Genomic DNA, 3,240 nt, shown 5'->3' on the forward strand with positions numbered 1-3,240 from the left:
CAAGTGCTGGGAGTAAAGGGGTATGCCAATGCAAATGGCAAATATTTTAGTTTTAAGTGACTGCAATAAGAAAATAAGTATGTGAAACAATAGATTGGTAGAAGATATTTGCATAATTCATACCCAAGAAACAATTCATATCCATAATTTACAAACAGCACAAATACCCAATAACACAAAACATTCCAAAGAATGGGAAAATTATGCATAGAAACGTCATCAGTTATAAAATGGCTAATTTATACATTGCAGGTGCCAACATAGGGATATATAAATGAAACCACAGTAAAAATAAGTCACACAGAGAATAAGCATAATAAGTGAAAAGGATAAAAATAAACCCTGAAGATGTAGGAAAATGGGTAATGACACATCACCAGTAATAAGGACATTGTGCAAATACTTTGAAAGTCATTGCAGCAGTTTCTTGAAAGTTATATAGAAATCTTAGAGGAGTCACAGATTCACTCTTAGTTATCTACTTAAGAACAAGGAAAATGTTGAAAGGCATGTGATTATTCACTGAAGTATTGTTCAAACAAAAAAAAATTACAGGTAAGCTACATGTCCATTAACTGGAGAGCAAATCACCAAAGTGTAACATGCCTACCAAACTGAACAATACTTAGCCATAAGGAGTAATAAAGTGGGGACTCATGAGATGGGTCATTGAATAAAGGCACTTGTCACCAGACTTGACAAATCCCCAAAACCTACATGTTGGAAAGAGTAAAGTTCATTCTTTCCGCATCTTCTTCAAGGCTGTCAAATATAAATAGGCAAAACACTAAGAATGTAACATTTATATAATTCCTGATTGTGTCATAATTCTTCTTGCTATAGTTAATCTACTGTATATATGTGTGATAATATAAATGCATATGTAAAATATAAAATAATAAAAAGAAAAAAGGAACAAAATTTTGACTTAAATATTCATACTAAACAATATCACAGGTCTAAGATTTGGTTTTTTGCCTAGATTTCCAAATCAACTTAGTTGAAATAAATGTCTGGAGTTCATTGGAGTTTTGTGTCTTTTTCAAATTCTTTTAAGAACAGTTGGGATTTGTTAATTTTTTTTAATGACTGCTATCTTTACTGAGCACTTACCTTGTGCTTGTTGTCATACTTTCAAGTCATTTTCATGAGGTCGTTTCTACCACATCACAGGATTAGTCCAGGTATATGACAGCGATTTTAAGTTGTGAGCTATCCCGTCTGTAAGTCAGTTCTTAAGCTGTCTTAGCATAGCTAGGGCAGTGGTAGAGCAATGGTGAGATCAAGACAGCAGGCTTTTTGATCTGTTGGGTCAGATTATCCTTAAGAAAGCAGTTTTGATGGAAAGTGATGGTGCCAGTAGCGTTTTGTTTCTACATTTTTGTGAACGAATCCTACCAAACCCTCAAGAACTGCACAGGCAGCAATTCTGACTTTGATGTATCTCCATTGGGGGGGGGGTGAGTTTCAGAGGTACGTTGCTCAGGATTATTCACAAACAGCGTGGATCCATTCCATCATAGACTGTATGACAAGGCTTTGTGCTCCACTTGGGACGGTTGTCAGTAACCAATTATCCTGTCAAGTGGGGATCATGCTGTGAGGATTGCTGGCATCTACTGGTTTCATCCTGGGCTCATTTGCCACCAGCCTGAAGCAACTCTACCTCACTCTGGGAGTTCTTACAGGTCTTGGATTTGCACTTTTGTTACTCTCTGGCAATTGCTATGGTCGGCAAGTATTTCAGCAGGTGGAAAGCCCTCGCTTACGGGATTGCCCTGTCAGGCAGTGGCAGTGGCACCTTCATCCTGGCTCCTGTCATTCAGCTCCTCATTGGACAGTTTTCCTGGCGAGGAGCACTGCTCATTCTTAGAGCATTTGTTCTGAATCTCAGTGTCTGTGATGTTTTGATGCATCCAATTACTCTTAAAGAGGACCATTCGTGTCCAGAGCAGAATCATGACCATGGAACTCCAAGAGAAGACTGTAAGCAGGCATCTCCCTGTTCACTATTGACCAAAGGATGAACAGAGACCCATCTTTGCTGCTCTTTGCAGCAGGAGTACTGATGTCCAACTTCATTGTGTTGGCCGTCTCTGTTCTGTTCATGACTTTCAGCTGCAGCCGTCTCTTTGTGTATCTTGGTGCCTTATGCTTGGAGTGTTGGAGTGAGCCACCATCAACCTGCTTTCCTAATGTTCATACTCAGGGTGATTGATACTGTTTGCAACATCACAATTGGATGGCTAACTGACAGAAGGTAAAATCTGTGAAAAATTTAAAAAATAGAAATAAGAATAAAATTTGAAAAAAGCTGACTCTTTCCCACAGCTGGTCCTCCAGACTCCCCATATCACCTTGGCATGCATGACTATACACACATAAGAAATAAATTAATTTTTTTAAACTTTAGAACTAAGTAATGATGCATGCCACAGCATCATATTTGGCACATTTCATGACACTAAGTGAAATAAGCCAGATTTTTTAAAATGCACATATTATGTCATTCCATACATAAATGCAAGAGTGAGCAAATATACAGAATCAGAAAGTAAATTACTGGTTACTTGGAGCTGCGGGTGGAAACAGGGATTAATATAGACACATGTGATCTTGTTGTGTGGATAAAAAATGTTTTGAAATTGATTTATGGTAATGGCTGCAACACTTGGCAAAGTTACTAAATGTAATTGAATTGTATCCTCAAAATGGATGAATTTAATGTCATATAAATAAAATCCATTAAGGCTATTAAGGAACAATAGGCCAAATCAGCAGAGTTAGAGACTGAATGTTCACATACCCCAACACGGCTACAACAGTATTTGGGCTCTGGAAGGAGACTGCCCTGTCCCCCATACCTTCTTCCATGTAAGGACAGAAGTCTGTCATGTAGAAGTGACCCTCACCCCGTCCTACCAACACCTTGCCATGCCAAACCCCTGCCCAACGACTTCTGGTCTCTAGAACTGTGGAAAGTTAAGTCTGAGCCAATCATCCTACGGCCCTTTGTTAAAGCAATTGAGCTGAATAAAATATAAAATGTGGGTGGTGGGGAAATGGCTCACTGGGTAAGAGTGCTTGCTGAGCAAGCATAAGAACCTGAGTTCAAATCCCCAGCACCTACATAACAGGCCAATGTAACTACACCTGCATCCCCAGCGCTGAGGGGTGTGGGGAACGAAGACAGGAGGATTGCTCAGCTTGCTGGCCACCAGCCTAGCTCCAGGATCACAG

At 39.4% G+C, this 3,240-nt stretch overlaps 1 pseudogene across 1 annotated transcript; it reads left to right on the forward strand.

Annotated features, from left to right (window-relative positions):
* Positions 1–1,438: 1,438 nt before the first annotated feature.
* On the forward strand, positions 1,439–2,264 carry LOC311578370 (monocarboxylate transporter 12-like; annotated as a pseudogene). Its single transcript has one exon. The product of its transcript is annotated as a monocarboxylate transporter 12-like (transcript).
* The last annotated feature ends 976 nt before the right edge of the window (positions 2,265–3,240 follow it).

The sequence above is a fragment of the Acomys minous genome (genome assembly GCF_964271855.1).
Source record: "Acomys minous genome assembly, chromosome: 12".
Classification (NCBI taxonomy): domain Eukaryota; kingdom Metazoa; phylum Chordata; class Mammalia; order Rodentia; family Muridae; genus Acomys; species Acomys minous.